Here is an 18,846-nt window from a genome sequence, read left to right as displayed (position 1 = left end):
CCTCATTTCAGTAGGGAAGTGAAGGCTATTCTTGTAAGTATGAACCATAAAGACCGGCAATTTAGATCAGTTTTCTCAAGCTGTTTATTAGCAAAAGTGAAACAACAGAAACCAGTTTTTAACCTTGCTTACATTACACTTGAAACTTGTACTTTATTGCTTTGTGTGTATAACTTGATAGACAAAGTTAGCAATCTTTTAGTTACTTAGTTACAGTTACTTTTATTGTTATAAAAGTGAACCAAGGTTATGTAAGTTCCATACATGCCACATTTGTACGAGCCAGAAATCACTATCAATCATTGTATCATTCTATCAATCACCCTCAAGTCATGCTGCTTTCGTAGCTTTCACATCTAATTAATCATAAATGCTCCTAATTGACCTTCCTAACAGTTTCCCAAACCCATCCTTTTCTCTCCATCGCCACTGACATGGTCATTGTTCAGATTACCATCATCTCCAGTCCAATCAATTACCATTGTCTCCAAACCATGTCTACATCTGTTCTCTTTCCATCCATCCTGTATACTAGTTACAGTGTTATTTCTAAGTGCCGTGCCTAATCAAGCCCCTCCCTTGATTAGAATCCTTCAATGGCACCTAACAGACTAAAAGAGATAAATCCTAACTGCTTAGTACGTCACACAGGGCCCTTTAAAATCTGGCATCCGCATACCCTTCCAGTCTTACCTCTCACCACTCACTCCACTTCTCCACCCCGGGGATTAGCAAAATGTTTTGCACTTACCAGACAATCAGTATTTGTGGAATTAAGAACTAAATTGTTGTATATGTACACAATGGAATACTACTCAGCCATAAGAAATGATGAAATCCAGCCATTTGTGACAACATGGATGGACCTTGAGGGTCTTCTGCTAAGTGAAACAAGTAAGAGGGAAAAACTCAAATACCGTGTGATGTCACTCATAAGTAGAAACTGAAAACAATGACAAACAAACTCATAGCAACAGAGATTGGATTGGTGGTTACCAGAGGGGAAGGGGGGAGGGAGGAGGGCGAAAGGCACGATTAGGCACATGTGTGTGGTGATGGATTGTAATTAGTCTTTGAGTGGTGAGCATGATTTAATCTACACAGAATTAGAAATACATCACGATGTACACCTGAAATTTATATGATGCTATTACAATAAAAAAAATTGAATTGCTTAAAAACACTGATACACAGAAAAGTTAACTGACTTGCTCACTATCGATACAGCTCCTCTAGCTACTCAACAATTTTTTACTACTTTCTAAATCCATGAAATAATAAAAGAGATATGCAATTGCATTGCTCTTTACCTAACACATCCATTAGTTCACACTTCAAGGAGACAAGTGTCTGGTCCTGGGTAAAATTTCTTCCTCCCTTCAATAAGACAGGTTATAAAAATTGGACAAAAATAGGGCCAGGCTCTGAGGCAAGTTAAGAAGTTGCTCGTGAATTCACTGTCCCTATTAATATCTTCCTCACTTGGCATTTCACTATATAGGCACATCTATTCAAACCGTGTGCTGTGAGTTGCCTCGCATATGCTTCCCCTATGGGCTATTTCAGGGAAATTACCAGCTTTCAAGTGAGGTCTTAGAGTAATGTGTGGGCTCCAAGCAACTGTGTGCTACTTTGCCATGATCCCTTATGTCTTTGACAATTTGCCATTCTATAAATCACAACATAAACATAATTTTAAAATAATTTTATTCATATGTTCCAACCCTCATAGGAAATTTCACTGTGCTTAATGCATTTAATAAATCATTAAATAAACCAAATGAAAGTAGAATGTGATATAAATAGACGTGAAAGGCTTTCCCTGGATGAAATTTAAGTTTACAAATGAGCCAGGAGACCTGACCAATAGGAAAGCAACCAAAATGTCTCTAGGGAGAGAAAAGGCAATATACAAACAATCGCATATGGTTCAATGTTAAAATGACTCCTGCCTATTTCCCCTGACATATTGATACAACTATTTAGCCTAATAAGTTTACGTTTCATTTGTTCAGAATCTTACAACTTTCTAATGTTACGGGGATCATCAGAGAGTGCTAACACTTCAAGCTCATATAAGTTCAAAATAGTGAATTATGATTCTTTCTGCCTGAATACTTTAAAGCTCTCACTGCTTTTCCTCTACTCTTGCCAGAATCCCCACTTTTAGGAAGGTACAGTAAATTAAATATGAGTCCTGCCCTTGGTATTCAGTGCTAATATGTGTCTCCAATTCTGGTTTTGTCAAAGTCATAGATATAGCTAATTATGTCCATATATGTTATGAGAATCCTTAACCATATCACTTTTGATTAATTTTATGAAAAAACATATACTATGCAGCATTTTACGGCAAAAATAAAGTTACTATGAACAAAAGACAGAATGATTTTCTCTTATCATATGGACAGGAAGATTCAACCAATTTTTCTGTCTTACATCCATAAATGGTGAGGTCATATCGATGAATTACTGGATGGACAATAATGTTTAATGAAGGGAGAGAGAATATGGAGAAATAGTCTCATTTCCTTGCAATACTTTTTAAGTCAATATTTTGCTGTTTTTGTTGCATTTGGTATTACAAATCCCAGTACTGGATTAAATATAAACTAGTTCTTAGAAAGCTACTTAAACTCCACTAACCTTCAATTCCTTAATCTGGAAATTAAAAGAGTTGGATTGGACCACTTAATCTCTAAATGTTCCCTAAAGCTTGTTCTACTTGTATAATTCTGCAATTTCATTATTCTTCTTGTACATTATAATTTCTCAATCCCACTGTGCCAATTTTCACATTTGTCAGAAATGTCTCATTTATGGCTCAATGTTAAAATAAATAATTTCTTTGCATCAGCATCGAGGGAGTACATTTTCCTCTTATTCAGAAGGGAGAAGCACAACCCAGATAGCCAAGATAAATCATAAAAACTCTTACAATTATTGTCACATGTTTATCATGACCATGTCTTGAAAGTGGGGAATCTAAATCTTTTATTTCTGATTGATAAGGAGACTGAATAGTTACCTAGAGTGAAAAATTTTTTTAATTGGCCTTTCAAGACAGTAAACAATATTGAAAAACTTATAACGTCCGTGTCTAATATTTATGTAGTATTTATCATCAAAAGACTCAGTGCTTTCAAGCAATGTGATCTAAGTAATCTTCACATCAGGAGTAGGAATGGGTTTTTTACATGTGTCAATATGATGGAGCTAAAGCACCAAGAAAGTTACTTGATTCTTTGCTTAAGAATAACAATTGAGTTCAACAGCTTTCCACTGGGTAATAAAGAAAATATTGTTTAGTGGAAACTATCTCAGGATGTCTGCCCAGCCCACATCCTCTTCTTTGAGAAGGCCCTCCTACTGCCACTTTGCAGTCATTTTTGTACTTTGCTCCCTGTCTGTGGCTGATTGGACCAAGAATGGAAACCCTCTCCTAGTATAGCCAATTCATTGGCTGAGCTGTTACAATCAATATTCCCAATAACTGGGTCAAGAAACACTAGCCAGTTGGTTAGTGACACTCAAGCTGGAAGGCCAAGTAACCTAGGTTGGGTGCCATATGCGCTTAACGTATCAAGAGAAGAGGGAGGAGAAGACAGGGAGGGAGGGGTAGACACCACTATATTTCTACCCTTGGGTTATGTTAAAAAAAAAAATTCTACAAACCCTATTAATTCTCCTCTTTAATTCAATCTAATTTGAGTTGATTTTTATTCTCTGTAACAAATCCTTCTCTAAGACCCAATGACTCTCAACTCAGCCTATGATTCTCTCCCAAACCCTCTTTTACGGGACCAATGTGGTATCTAGTAACTCCTACCAACATTAGCAAAAGCAGATAAGGGGATTCCACCAGGTATAAAACAGTCATCTAGTTCCATAAATGATAGCTCTGACCAATTACATTTGAAAAGATGTGACTTTTTTGTGAAAAAGATCAATGTCCTTCCAAGTGAACTTTGATATTAAAGAGTCCAAGGAGTCCAGCCTGGTGGCATAGTGGTTAAGTTAACATGCTTTGCTTCAGTGGCCTGGGGTTCATGAGTTCGGATCCCAGGCATGGACCTTCACGCCACTCATCAAGTCATGCTGTGGCAGTGTCCCACACACAAATTAGAGGAAGATTGGCACAGATATTAGCTAAGGGCCAATCTTCCTCACCAAAAAATAAAAAAGAGCCCAAAAAGTGACTCTACACAGATCCTGGACTTCCCCTTTCTCTACTTTCTCTGCAGAAAGTAAGCTCTGGCTCTACTATTTGTAATTAGAAAGTATCTATTATGAAAAAGTGATGGAAGCTAAAACTGATTCATGAGCTTTTGTTATTTCTAATTATTTCCTAAGCCCAGGAAAACACAAAACTACTTTAAAATGTTTTTTGCTATACACATTTTAATAAACTAGCATGGCTAACCACTTTAGCTTGCATCAGTTTTGAAAAAGTAGAATATTACTTCCAACTTCAACAATTGATCCCCTAATTTAAATCCCTTTTCTGTGTATGTCCCTCTGGTTCTATGTACATATGGGTATACAACATCAATTAGAAAACAGAACCATTATGAATAACCTTGAAAAGGGATTTATGATAGGAGTTTGACCTTACACAATTGTGAGAGCTGGTCAAACAATCTTTGGAAGCCTTCTGCTTCTGCATCTGGGGCTGGGCCTGCAGTTGGCAGAGAAGGTCATAAGGAAGGACGGATGTTGTTGAACTGGAGAGGACAAGGATAAACTGGAACCGAAGTCAGTCTCTCAATGCCTCCAACTTTGATGACATGAGTGTCCTGCAGGAGAAACTGGTGTTTTTCAACATAGACAGCTCAATGTACCCTGATCGGGAGTCAGAGCAGCTGAAGATCTGGCAGGAACGGGAGAAGCCACAGTCTCACTGCAGCCCCATACCAACAAGGTGAGCCAGCAAGTGAACAGAAACATGCGAGAGCAGCCAGCAGAGCACAGTGGCCTGAACTGACCTTCTGAGCATAAAACAACAAGCCTTTTGCTTCACTTCTGACTATCAGATCTCACGCACAATGTTTCTTGCATCCCGCGTTAACCTGGAGGTGGGGAGGCAGGGAATTCTGGGACATTTATTTCCAATTTAGCTAAGCTGACATAGTGCAAATCCACCACTGTGGTTGTCGTTTGCTAACATCCTCTTATCGATGAAAACCAAACAAAACCCAAATCTTAATTTCTTCATTTATTTGGCAAGTCATATCTGTGTTGAAACAAGAAAAATCATAACCTGGCCAAGTTTCAAGACTCCATTTTTTCTCACCAGGAACCTATGCAATAGGTTAATAATTTACAAATAATAATAATTTTTAATAATTAATATTGCTCAATTGAATTAAATTTGATTTGATTAGGTAGCTTGCAATCCACAACTTGGTACTTGACCTGATCCCTTCTTTCTATCTGTGTCAATGTCCCTTGATCATCAGGTTAAGCCCATATTTATTTCTCTTTTCCTTTCTCTTCCCAGCTAGTGCTTGAGTAATTGCCAATAATGTAAAAACATAGTGCAATCTGTGGTTAGTTCTCATGGATCTTTAAATTATTCGAATTGTAAAGAGAGGCATCTGATGACAAATAGCTTGGACTTCTAAAATATCCATCCAAATGGAAACTATATTACTGAAGTTATATTGCATTTGTTCGAAGGCATAAACACACCACTTACTTTGTTTTACACTGGCTGTTTGCAAAGCTTTTGCAGGTTACCCAGTTCATTTTTTGTGTAAGATAAATCAAATTGTCTCCTACTGCTAGTGGAGCTCTGTTTTCTCCAACATAGTTTCTTAATGTTTGAGAAATGATAGATCCTCATGAGAATGTATGAAAACCATGCACTCTCTCCTCAAAAAACATAGAAATAAATACACACCCTATACAATTTTAGAGGAGTCAGGGACCCTCTGAAGCCCATTTACAGATCCTCTGAAATAGTCATAGGCCCCAAACTAAGAAATCTGATTCTTGTTTAATGATAATGGTTATGAAGAAGAATCCTTGAAACCTGTAGGATACTAATTCAAATGTATCACACTACATTGAAATCTCCTTGCAGGGGGTGGGGGAGGTGATACATACATCACATTTTTAAGAGACCTACGAGTATCTACACTAGACAGTGACTGTCATTCTGAAACTGTTTTGAGGTTCAAAGGTTGCCTCCCTCCCTCTGAACTGTGCCTTTTATATTTCATTACCATTCGACCACTCACCTGGTGTTATAACAAAGGGTTTTGCGCTTAATTGATGCCCAACTCATGTATTTTAGCACATTTTAAATTACCTAATAGTACATGGTTATTTTATTCTTTATGAAAATGTCCTCAAATTTTCTAATCATGTTTCCATTTGATGAATGGATCTCAACATTATTTTCATTCCCATTGGGTGCTAATCTGATACCAAAGTTTGGACACTGTTGTCAATCCCCAAGCAAGAAACAGATTTCTGTTTTAGTAACCGAGCCTGGTTGCATTTGGAAAGTAGGATCCCACAATTTAAAAAATGTCCAGTTTCAAGTGGAGAATTGTTTTCAGCCTACACACATCTGTATAGATTCTACATCATCTAAATCACAAAGCAAGGTTTTGATTTTTAATTCGATCTGGCATGAAATGGAGTGTAACATCTGTGTCGCACATATTTCACCTTTTTACCCCTTTTGCTCATTACCATCATTTTTCTACCCAGAGGTTTCCAACTGCAAATGTTTGGAAATCTCGATCTTTATTCTTCAAGATAAGGAATTTTAAAAATCAGTTTACTGTGCTTAAAACTCAGTAAAAATGTTACAGGATCAAGGTGAGGAAATTCACATATTAGAGAAAAGAATTTATACAGTTCTTTGTCTAAAACTGGCTTCTCTTTAGTGAAATGGTGAGGAAAGATATAAAGTATTCCTCCAGCATGCCCTCCTGACAGCTGTGGTCCTGCCACATGGCATCTGTTCAGATCAAGAGTATGTGGCCACCATGCCCTCCTGTGTGGGCACGTCTTTAGGGGTCAGCCGGAGCTCTGTCTGTCTCCTTGAACTCCATCTAGGTGACTCCCAGAAAAGCAAGAAGGGAGAATGGCTTAACGGACTGGTCTTGATATGCTGTACCCAGAAGTTACGCTAACTAACTTGCTAAATCTTTTTTCCCCCAGATATTTTCCCTTTCTTCTGCCCTCTGATTTCTAGCTGGTAACCAGGTTTTTAAATTGCTTGTCTCAGAGATTCTTGAAATCACTTCCTTCACTCCCTGAAGAGATCTGCTGGATGATTGGGAGGGGAGGAAAGAAGAGAGTGGCTTTGAAACGACCAAGGAGGAAAGGAGAGATTTCCTGGGAGGGGACCCCAGATAGAAAAGAACCGTTTGGGTCCATGTGTGTATGTGTATTTATATATATGTTTGTGTGTAGGGGTTAGCTGCAGAGTCAGAAGTCACATAACCACAGTAACCAAAAACAGTGACCGACACCTGCCAGTATTCAGAAAGAAACAGAAATAAACATGCCAGAAAGTTAAAGGGACTTGTATTGAAATGGCTCACTCTTCTTCTACTAGACTGTATTATTGAGATTTCTATAAGTACTTTCTTTTTAAATAAAAAACATTCACAAAACAAAGATGATAACCTCTTTTAGCTCTGTTTTTCAAGACGAGGGTGATTAGAAGAGGGCCAGTTGGAGCCACATAATTTAGGTGCCTCAAGCTGTCTTTCTCCCAATTACTGCAAGAATGCATCTCACCATCATGATACGGTAACTTTAAATATACCCACACATGCTAAAGCATTCGTCGAAGCGCAATCCTCCATGTAAAATAATGCTAGACACCACGATAAAGGAGCCAAACACGTGTTAAAATACAAGGTGAAAATTAATAAGAAAGAATTCTGAGTTACTTTTTAACATATTCAATATTGTGCAATTGTGCAAATTTATCAAACTTCTGCTTTCTCTCTACATATATAATTGGAAAGCTCTAATTTGGGAGATGTCAGTTTAAACAACTTTTAAATTGTTCAGTTCTTTAAGAAATCCCAGTAACTGAAAATATTAACTGCACGATGGGTGAGAAAATCACTCAACGAAGAAAAACAACCTGAAATCCATTTTGAAGCAATGCTGTAATTGGGTTGACCTATAACCCTTGCTAAGCCGCTTTCAAAATTAACATTGGAGAGCAGTAAGTTGTTTTGATAGTATTCCTTTTGCAAAACAGTAAGTAACTACACAAAACACAAAGCTCCCTAAATCTGCTTAATTGTATCTTCATTTATACACATTTTTAATGAAGAACCCAAATTAATTGCTAACTGTGGAGTAGCAGAGTATACAAACCTATTTATTTTTGTTTAAAAAACACACAGCTGTCCCTTTGAGAGCCTCAGGAGGTAAAGTTAGATGGCTCACCAGTGCTGGAAGTTCTCCACATTTATGGCTTACACACGTAATTTTTTTTACCACTTGTTCTTTACGTTTGGTAGTGAATGGCTATATTTGGAATTGCTGTCTTGTTACAGAAAAATAACTCTATACTCTGTAGTCTAAAGACTTCTTTTATATTCAGCAAGTTTCTGAAACCCAGAGTGTAAACATGGATGTAGAAAAACTCCATTAGCCAAGTATTACAGCTTTTCATAGCTTAAAAAAATAGACTTTCAGAAAAATGGCAGATATGTTTGCTTGTCAACTTAGACCTACATTACTCTTCATCAGTATCAGGAGGTTATACTTTGAATTAATGTGGAATTATGTCCTGGACAGTTAACAAGATATATGAGAGTATAACTATAAATAATGAGACAGATTTTCTCTACCACAAATGGAAATGTTGTTATTCCATCCATTATCTTGCACGGCAAGTAGTAATATTTTTACCCGATAATTTGGGGTGGTGGGCAGGACAGGGATCACAGGACAGATAGCATCTGGGGGCTGGGAGGATGGTATCCAGCCCTTGCTGTTCCCACAGGCCACTTACTGACTCCAAGCCTCAGTCTTCTCACCTATACGACCGAGATTATACTGATGACCATACATTTGACGTGTAGACTGAATAATATTGTCTGGAAAGCACAACATAGTCCAATGTTCCACGCGTGAGTCCTTGATGACATGGAGACGATTGTGATCATTGCTAAGAGGCTCAAGACAGTATATGTCGTCTGTGCTCTGCCAAACTCCCTCAGATCCCTTTCGATTTTCCTAGATACAATGCTCTCACTTCCAAAGGTGACATCTCATCAGAGGGCTACCCTCAGACTGCCAGAGCCTACTTTTCCTGCCTGGACAGAGAGCAGAGAGTACCTGGAGATGTACATCGTCCAGGTACAGGCCACAGGCAAGGACTGAATTTGTGTGGGCATAAATACCCCAGTTCCTGAGACCCGTGGCAGGGCAGTGTCTCCAGAGCTTCTTCACAGGATTGAGACAAAGTTAACCTCCCTGGAACTTTGCTCAATAACGCACCCTTGTTGGCCTCTTCTCCTTCCCAGTCCACTGTCTCCTCTTCTTCTGTTTTTCTCTTGGGGATATTTCTTAGTAAACTGCTTTTCTACAAATCCTCGTCTGAGGATTGGCTTCTAGGGAGCCGCAATTTAAGGTAGTGATGAAGAAGGAGGGAAAAGAGGAAGAGAGGAGGAATGTGGATGTGATGGATAATTTCATGGGTCAAGTTGACAGGCCACAGGGTGCCCAGGAATTTGGTTAAATGTTATTTCTGCATGTGTTTGTTAGAGCATTTCTAAATAAGATTAACGTCTGAATAGGTAGACTGAGGACAGCAGATTGCCCTCCTCTGTGTGACTAGGCCTCATCCACTGCGTCAGACCTGAATAGAACAAAAGACTGAGAAAGAGAATTCACTCTCTCTACCTGATGGTCTTCAAGCTGGGACGTCAGTCTTCGCCTCCCTTCACGCTTGGACCGGAACTTACACCATCAGCTATCCTGGTTCTCAGGCCTTCAGACTGCAGATCTGGTGACTTCTCAACCTCCATAATTGCGTGAGCCAATTCTTTACAATAAATAAAAAATAAATATACGTTCTTTATAATAAATAAAAAATACAATAAATAAAAAGTATATATCCTAGTGGTTCTGTTTCTCTGGAGGACCCTGACTAATACAGAGGAGGATTCAGAAGTCAGTCAGTCCCTAATATTCTTCACTTCCCTTAAATTAGAGTAAGAGTGGGGAGTAAGAGGCAATAAGCATGAATAGAGAGAGTATTTCTGTGGTGGCTGGTGGAGCCAGGACAAGCCTTCCTCTCTTTCCCCAAGGAATATGTGGGAGTACAAAAAAAAATATGGATCAGAAGACACATTCTTTCCTGTTTGGATTTGCAATGCGTATAATTACCATCCACTTTACAACATTTCTCTGTACTAGTCTAGAATCCTGCTCCTATGAGCTTGCTTAAGGTCAGCTGCTTAAAGTAAGGGGCCACCTGTGAAACCCCAGTGCTCACTGAATATTTGATGCATAAATTAGTGGCCGAGTAAACCAATGGCATAAACTTCACAGAATCACCTCATCACGGCTATATTTTGAGCATCACATTTTATAACATGTTTCTTTGACTAGGAAAGACTACCTAGCACAACAAGAAGGACAGGAGCCAGGACTCAGGAGCCCTGAATCCTGACTGGTGTGTTTATCACTACATACTTATCTGACTTGGGACAAGTTGCCAACTTTTTGAGCTTCAGTTTCTTCATTAGCATATTAAAATGTTTGAATTTTGAATATTTCATTAGTGTTGACATTGTAGTTTACTACTAGAAAAAATCAGGTAGAGAAGAATGGAAAACACAAATTTTCTATTTGAACACTATACAAAATCCAAAGTGATGCTAGCCACCCATCCCAGGATCTGAAGCAGACAGAATTTTGCAGCTCTCTTTAAGACTACAACATTATAAACTCAAAACTAAGTATATAAGTGCACATTATTTTATATGAGAAAAAAGTCACAACAAATTACCAAATCCAAAAGTTAATAAATAGCACAAATATAAAAAATATAAGATAACGTATTTTATTAATCAACCACCTGACACAACTCTATTTTCCTAAAATTTTTGGCCACATAGTTTTTGATTGCTTCTCCATGTGATAATAACTTTGCAGTGTCATAGAGAAAATAGAAAGATAGCTTAATCTTGCTTTTTGTATGATTGAAAAGTTATTTGTTTATTGATAGCTTAGAAAACTTTTTAATGATTTGTCATCAGAGCTTTTAAATCCCCTTGTGACATGTTAAGATAGTTTTTGGCATTTTGAAGCTTCTGCCAGTCTCCTGTCTTTTCACTTTTTGGGGGAGCTTCCAGAGACATAGTTCATTCCAATTATATTTGAACATTGATCTGATTAACAATTATGAAAAAAATACAGAATTAAACTGAAATTAAGTCATACATGATAAGTCAAACCAAAACGCATTTTTAAACTGCCAGTCCACGGTATTGAGCAGTACGACTGTGTAATCAAACTCCTCTACATGAACTTACTGATACATGTGCGTCAATTTCCTCTCCTGTAAACGAAGTGGATTTTATAGGGTAATTTTTTTCTTTACATTATGAAAACTTTCAAATATAGAACAAAAATCATCCAAATACCCACTGCCTAGATTTGTTAACATTTTGCCATATTTACTTCATCTGTATATTATGTTTGTCATTTTGCAGTTCTGATGACAATTTTGCGTGATACTTCATTTGAACCTGTCGGAGTTCCTTAGGTAAAGATGAGCAAGATTCTCTAAGACATGATATGATATGTTTGGATGCATAAAACATGAAACTTCTCATCTGGAGGTATTCACAGTGTAGTACAGCAACAGGTTTTCTGATAAATTCTATTTTGTGCAATTCCCTTCCACAGTATGTATATACATATGCTACATTAGCCAGTATCCTCCTAACAGGAGACAACTGGCTTTTTGATCAGGCATGCATGAGGATCAAATCTCAGCTTCCCAATTTACATATATTCTGATTGGATGACTTTTCCCAGATTAACTGTGGCTCCATTCATTTCGACCCATATGTTTCCTCCACTCTTCACACATACCCTGCACCAGACACTGTATTTCACGTTGTTTTAAGACTTCCAGCCATGGATTGTTAGAGTATTCCTAGAAGTCATCAGTACCCCTGGAGAGCTAGCAATAACTTCACTTTGCACAGCAGTGATTGCAAGCAAAATCAATTATCCTATATGTTTTCAGTGGAATCCCAAAAACGTTCACATCCATTCCAATCCCACTTGATGTGAGTGGGTATGTGTGTGTTTGTGGGGAGACCGTAAGGGAGGAGAAGCCAGATTGAAAAGAAATAATGATCTTAAGCAATTACGGCTAAGATAGTTTTCCTTGATAAATTTAATGTAAATGGCTTTAAAGCGCGCCTAAGTGAGAGCCAAAGTTGTAGCTGCATGAACATCATGGTCGATCTGTCTCTGTTCTTGTCTGTCCTCTCATGTCTCTGGTGAAAACCATATCCAAGACTCCCAGAGCTAGGACACTTAAATCATCCTGTGAATGGGCTTATGGTTATAGAGGAAAACGTTCTTGATTTCTGAATACACAAGCTCAAGTATTTAAGGATGAAATATCCTGCCATCTATAATTCACTTTAAAATGACTCAGCAAAATTATAGACATGCATACATTGATGAAGCAAATATGGCAAAATGTTAGCAAATGTTGAACCCAGATGGTGGATGTCCATTGCAACATTTTTTCTACTGTTCTGTGTGTTTGAAAATTTTCATAATAAAAGTCTAAAAACAAGGCACTGTATGAAACTCATTTATGCAACAGAAGGGGAAACTGAGGCCCAGAGGAGCCAAAGGACCTGCCCGAGTTCACAGCAAGCTGCCCCTCATTCTCTGTGGCTGCTTCTCCTAATGAGAGGAGCCAGGATTCTCACTTAGGGGATTTTCCTGCGGTAAAAGTCAGGTTTGCATTTGACTACTCATTCTGCAATATCTCCTTGCAACACAACAGAAATGCACAGGGATTGTGATAACAAAATGCTACAGAGTATGCTTGTTCCCTTCTTCCATTCATGAGTTATGTCTGGGCAGTTCAGGTAGCCAGGCTATGACTCTGCTATCCACTGACAAGCCTGGGAGCTGACACAGAGTACTTTAGCTGCTCTCCAAGAGTGAATTTCTTGGTTACATGCTAATTCTAGTGTTTGTTTTGTTTGCAGGTGTTTAGCAGTTTTCTTTAACAGGTACATGGGGTATTATTCTCCCAAAGAAAGTAGATCACATGAGGAAATCCAGAGGACACTTCCTTCTGTGGGAAGAACTTTGGCAACCATGTGAAAATGGACAAAGGAAAAAGGAAAGATGAGTTTACCCAGCCTCAGCGGCAATCTCTACTGCACTCTACAATTTCATTTTAAAGAAATCTCCTTGGCAGTTGGTCAGTTCCCAAATATGTATTGAGTATGTTTTCTGTGTCCATATTGATGCTAGTGCAAGGCTGTCACAGGCGCATAGTGACTGAAGGAAAGATGTCAACAGCAAAAAGCTACAGGTGAAGAAGACAAGAATTCATCTGTGAATGAACAGCTCCCCAGAGCTGGGGACAGAGTAGGAGACTCCTGGGGGAGCAACAAGCTTCAGAGCCCCAAAGGGCTCTGGAGTGATACCACCCTCTTGGTGTGAGGAGCCTATCAGATCCTCAGAAATGCTCACTCTTACTATCCTCAACTTTTTAAGTAAACTCCTTGCCCCCAGGATGGCTCTAGAGAGGTCGGTTCCAGGCCTGATGCTCACAGGGTCAAATAACCAATACCAAACCCTCCTCCATATTCCTGAGCATTTCCTGTGAGACTCATTGAATCAAAGGTCCCAGGCATGCCACCTCTTCAGGATAGAATTCAGGCTGCCAGAGAGTTATTCCTGTGGCTAACTTATGGTAATGCAGCGGTGAACAAGACAACCACTGCCCTCATGGAGCTTAGAGTTCAATGACCAGAGAGACATTAATCACCGTATTTTTAAAAAGAAATTGTAAGTAATTTCAAATTCACAGATCTTTGCAAAAGAGAAAAAGGAGTCTTAGGCATGTGAATGTAGATATCTGGCTGTTTGTCTATTCACTATCTAGCTAACAGACATACACACACATGCATTTTACCACAAAGACCTTGAGAGCCTTACTCTCAATGATAACTTCTTTGCTTACAAAGAACAACTCCCTTAAATAATGGTGCTTTAGAGTAAGACAAGAATCTCAGACATTCAACCAGGCCTCATGGGAACCCTAGAGGCACTGAGGCTGTGCTTGCAGAGTCCCTAAAACTATGGGGAATTGGAAGTACCTCTATTTTCCAGGGTAGCTCTTTCTACTTGGTTAACTGCACTCCCAGCAAAAGGGCTGCATGGGTATCAATAATAATAGTGAACATATACTTCGGAATAGACATTCTAAATGCTTTACTTTTATGTGAACATAGGAGGAAGAAACTGAAGCATAGAAAATTTAGCTGACTGCCCAAGTTCACAGAGGCAAGATTTGAACACAGGAGTCTAGTTCCAGAACCCTGACTTTTAGCTATTACTTCTCTTATTATAGTGATTTAATACTTCTCTGTCTTTTGCCACTATCAACTAACCATCTCGTCCCCTGCTCTGATCTTATACACACTCCTGTGTGTTAGGAGGTTATGTTTCATAGCCCCTGACACTGACTTTTCTCTGTCTTTGTGCTCCTGTTCCCACTGACAACTGACTTTATCTCTCTGTATCTCAAGTCAAAATTTTAGAAAGAGAAAATCAAATTGTCCCTACCAAAGTTCTTATAGTAAGCCGTCTCCTCTTTCTATAATTTGCTGCCCTCAGGTCAGATGTCTATCCGTATCAGTTATCTATTGCTGTGTAATAAGTTACCCAAAAGTGTAGTCATGTAAAATAGCCACTTATTATGCTTTATGGACTTTGTGGGTTAGGAATGAGGACAAAGCAGAGTAGGGACCACTTGCTTGACTATGTCTTCTGGAAGACTTGAAGTCTAGAGGCTGTACCCCGCTGAAGACTCATTCACTCACATATCTGGTGATTAATGCTGGGAGGACTCAAACAGTTAGGGACAAGAAGAGCTAGGTTTCCTTGGACATCTCTCTCCATGTCTGCATAGTCTTTCCAAATGACCTCTCCAGGATGGTGGCTTAAGGGTAGCTAGACTCCATATAATCTCAGAGCCCCTACATGTATCCCATGAGAAAACCCACGGGGAAACTGTTCTTGATTTTTTATGAGCAAGCTTTGAAAGTCAAGAAGCATCACTTCCCTGTTAGTCTCAGACAGACTCAAGGGGAAGAACTCTAGACCAAAAATAAGACAGGGGCAGTGGCACTGGATAGAGCTGGATAGCAAGCTGCTTGTGAAAATACTTATCTATTTGAAAAGTTCTTTTATGGGCCTCCCTGGCCTCAAAGTTACAATCTGCATCTCCTTTAGGAACCTATGCCATAGCCAGCTGGCCGAAATGTTAGGACTACAATTACCCCACTGGAAAATTAAGTTGTCTGCTCTACTAACTATATTAATCCCCAAACTTAGCATGCAATCTTCTTCCAGTATGGAGTCTCAGGACCATGAAGCAAAGGGGCTATTAATTTTCAATGTGGTATGAGTTTATTTTGAGGGAGAAGTAACTACATTATTGCACATGGAGAGTAGAGACAACTCTGAGTGCTACTCTACACCCCAACCCCTGGACTATGTGGTATCTTTCCCAATCTTTTGGCCAAGAATCAGAAAAGATATCTCTTTCATTTGGGGATTGAGTAAAGAAGATGCTGTAGATTCTATAGTGTCCTAAGAGAAAAGGGACTCTCTTTATCCCCCTTTTAAAATAATCAATTTGCACGTGTTTTACAAGTATGATTGCACTATTTCTCCTACTGTTATAGTTCAATTGTAAATTTTCCTATATTAAATTATGGTTATGTTCCCTAATCTACAGTATGGCAAGTACTTTGCATGATAATACTTTTAGAGAATAGACAGTTATCGAGAGACCATAGTTCTCTGAACACTAGGAACACATTTGATTTTGAGGAGTTCTAAAATAACGCAATCAACGTTTCCCTCTTGGAGCTCTTATTTGCAGTTAGATTTACAGAAGGCCTTAAGTGGTTTCTTTCATTATTGTTGTTTTCAGAAATCACTTTTTCAAAGACATCATATGATGCTGACTTTTTTTAAGAAGATAGATCCCTCTTTGCCTTTTGATTATAAGGTGGTGCATTTTCCCTCCATATTACAGTTTAAAACTAAAATCACTGACTCCAGACAGTTAAATGTGGACAGAAGCTTCTCTTTGGGGGCGTTCCCCTCAGATATCATTAATATCCTAAATCTGGAATTCTGCAAATTTCCAGCAAGACCATTCTCTTCTCTCTCCAACACCTCAAGCATACTTTTCAATGACCCCAAAAGACAGTCTTTTGACAAAATCTATCAGATTGATAAACCTCTAGCTGGACTGTCATTAAAAATCAGAGAAGACACAAATTACCAATACCAGTTATAAGAGAGGGTGCATCTCTACAGATGCTAAGTTATTAATAGTTAAATGGATAATGAAAATTTTATGTCAACAAATTTGAGGATCTAAATAAAATAGATAAATCCATTTGAAGACACCAATAATCAAAAATTACTGAAGAAGAAATACTAACCTGAATGACCTCATATATATTAAAGAAATTGAACTTGTAGTTTAAAATCTCCCCAGAAAGAAAACTCCAGGCTTAGATGACTTCACTGATGAATTCTACCAAAAATTTAAGAAGGAGTTTATATCAATTCTACACAAATTCTCTTAGAAAACTGACACTCATTCTATGAAATTAACACTATTCTGACATCAAAACTGGAAAACATATTACAAGAAAAGAAAAATACAAACAATATCTTTCATAAATATAGATGCAAAAATAATAGCAAAACTAATTTAACACTATATAAAAGGAATAATATATCATGACCAAGAGAAGCATTTTTTCAAAAACGCCAGACTGGGTTCAACATCCAAAAGTCAATCAATGAAACTCACCATATCCGTAGACTAAAGAGGAAAACCATATGATCATCACAATAGACACAGAAAAGTCTTTGACAAAATTCACCATTTGTTCTTGATAAAAACTCTCTGCAAATTAAGAATAGAAGGAAACTTCATCAACCTGATAAAGGATATCTATAAAAAAATATGCAACCAAGATTATACTTAATAGTGAAAAACTAAATGTTTTCCCCCTAAAATAAAGAACAAAGAAGAGGTATTTATCTACTTTCACAACTTCTACTCAAAATTGTACTGGAGGGTTTCCGGTGTCAAGATGGTGGTGTAGGCGGATTCTGAACTCATCTCCTCCCACAGACACAACAAATTTATTCTTGGAATAATTACCCCTGAGAGAGAATTGAAAACTGGATAAAAAGAATCCCCACAACAAGGGACAGTGCTGACTGAGGTGGAAGAGGCAGAAAATCCTTGCTGGAGAAGGAAAAGCCACCTTCTAGCTGTGGTGCTTCATGGCCAGCCGGGAGCAATCTTGAAGTACAAAGCCTTTCCTAGAGGAGTGGGGAATCTGAGCAGGGGAGCTTTACTGCAATAAGCAGCTTCTGGACTCAGCACAACTGAGACAAGTGTCATAATATCTGGCCTTGCTGGCTATTAACAACAGCAGGAATACTCCCGGAAAAGCTATCAGACATAAGAGGGGAAAAAAGCCTGGTCTTAAAGGGCCTCCACATAAATTCACCCATTTTGGAAAGCAACCTAAAATCACCAGAAAGAAAGGTGCACAGTCCTTTGGTGAAATGAGACTCACTTGATAGGTTCTGGGTGCATCCAGGTGAGAGGTAAGACCTTTTCAGCCTAGGACCACATCCCTAGGGGCCGAGACTTTTGCAACAGCCATTATTGTGATCTAGTACAGACATGCTGACACAGATGCTGACAGACGTCATTGGAGTTCTTCCCCTCGCCTGTTACCCAGGAGCCTGCCCCACCCACTAGAGTGCCAGTTTAATCCAGCTCAGCCAGGGCAGGCAACCCATCCTAGGGACTGGCCCCACTAAACAGCAGGCCCTCAGGCAACTTGTGGGGTGCCTGAAACCTCTGCAGCCAGGTGAGTGGGTCCACTTCTGCAGGACAGGGCATGTGCAAGGGGCAGGCCTGCATTTGTGGAGTGTGTGGGACCTCTGAAGCAGGGTGACTGGGTTCAGTTCAGTGGGTTGGAGCATGTGCATGGGGCAAGACTGTGTTGATTGGGCATGTGGCCCTATGGGCGGTGGGGCTTGTCAGCTGCAGCAGACTTGTGCTTCTCAAACAGCCACCTGGGGCATTGGCCCCAGCTTCCAGAGACTGAAACAGTTGGGTGCTCCCATGCTTGGGGCAAATGCCACTCAGCTGCACTCCTGAGAGAGTTGACAAAAGCCTTGCAAGCTGGAGGCCTACAGCAATTGTAAGCCCTTAAGCCTAACAACCAGGCTTGCTGGGGGTCTACATACTTAACAGAAAAACTGTAACAGGAATGTGATATTAGACCTTGCAACCAACTCTGCTGGAGCTCCCCATGCCTGATAAAGTGACTTAAGGGACCATAGTAGCCATACACAGCTGAACATTACAATCAACGGGCCAGGGGGACAGCCTAGCCTCCCTGTGCACCTGCAGCAAGAGCAACCCTGCCATAACAGAAGGATATGCATAGCCCACACAGGGGACACTCTGGAATATTTGGAACTGCTCATGAGAGGGATGCACACTACTGAGTCTCATAAGGCATCTCT

General features: G+C 39.2%; 1 long non-coding RNA gene across 4 annotated transcripts in view; it reads right to left on the bottom strand.

The window, feature by feature from the left end:
• Positions 1–18,846, bottom strand: part of LOC111768760 (uncharacterized) — a 210,091-nt gene that overhangs the window by 60,188 nt on the left and 131,057 nt on the right. For 3 of the 4 annotated variants that reach the window (XR_011428548.1, XR_002801251.2, XR_002801252.2), the window contains exon 5: positions 9,892–10,033. This is a non-coding gene — a long non-coding RNA (uncharacterized lncRNA). Of the gene's footprint in view, positions 1–4,615; positions 4,797–9,891; positions 10,034–18,846 lie in introns of those variants that run through there. The other variant, XR_002801254.2, reaches the window with a different exon arrangement.

This window comes from Equus caballus, chromosome 18 (genome assembly GCF_041296265.1).
Source record: "Equus caballus isolate H_3958 breed thoroughbred chromosome 18, TB-T2T, whole genome shotgun sequence".
NCBI lineage: Eukaryota > Metazoa > Chordata > Mammalia > Perissodactyla > Equidae > Equus > Equus caballus.
Note: the sequence above shows the minus strand (reverse complement) of the source record. Positions and strands in the feature narration are given on the sequence as shown.